Below are 927 nucleotides of genomic sequence, written 5' to 3' on the forward strand. Positions count from 1 at the left end.
GGAAATGGGATTAGGTGCCAAGGTCACAGATACAAGAGCACGTGGTTTTGCTGGGGTTAATTAAAAGTCATCGGTCTAGACTCTGCCCATTAATAAAAGCCGTTTCCACACTAAAGGATGCAAAATATGCACTAGACAGAAGGTGAACTGCGTTTTGCTGCTTCTAAGTGGTACCTAATCTGCAGGAGTGATGTTGGAGACCATGAAGGCATCAATGTTAAGATCTCAAACTGCATTATTACCAGGCACTTTGAGGAAACAGCTGCACCAAACCCTGAAGATGCCACTTCAACTCACCTTAGGGGTACTGGGTGTTGTACATTTACTGAAATGCCTTGGTATCAGAGAAAGATAATAGAAACTTTTTAGGTAGAATAAAAAGCTTATAGATGGTTGCCAGCTGGGGCTACAGAGAGACCCTGTCTCAAAAAGACCTAACAAAGCTTATAGAGAATAGGGTATAAAGAAAGAAAATTGGGCCACAGAGATGACTCAGCAGGTGAAGGGGCTTGCTGCCAAGCTGGAAAAACTGAGTTTAGTGCCCAGGAGCCACGTGATGGAAGAAGAGAACTGACTCCTGCAAGTTGTCCTCTGATCTCCACATGTGTGTCATGGTATACAAACATGCACAAGTATACACACGTGCATGTACACACATACAATAAACAAATAAATGTAATAATTTTTTAAAAGAAGAAAATATTTTGTACTGATGTACAACGTAAGCTGAGTGTTATTACAAAAGAGTCAGAAGTTTTAAAAGGGTGCTTGTGGTATAAGCCTGTATTTGATCCCTGGGACCCACATAAAAATGGAAGGACAGAACTGATTCAACAGAAAGTTTTCCTCCAACTACTCCATATGTGCATTGTGGCATGTGCATTCTCCCCCCATATCACACACACACACACACACACACACACACAC

This window comes from Nannospalax galili, unplaced genomic scaffold (assembly GCF_000622305.1).
Source record: "Nannospalax galili isolate Female #2095 unplaced genomic scaffold, S.galili_v1.0 scaffold1028, whole genome shotgun sequence".
Taxonomy (NCBI): domain Eukaryota; kingdom Metazoa; phylum Chordata; class Mammalia; order Rodentia; family Spalacidae; genus Nannospalax; species Nannospalax galili.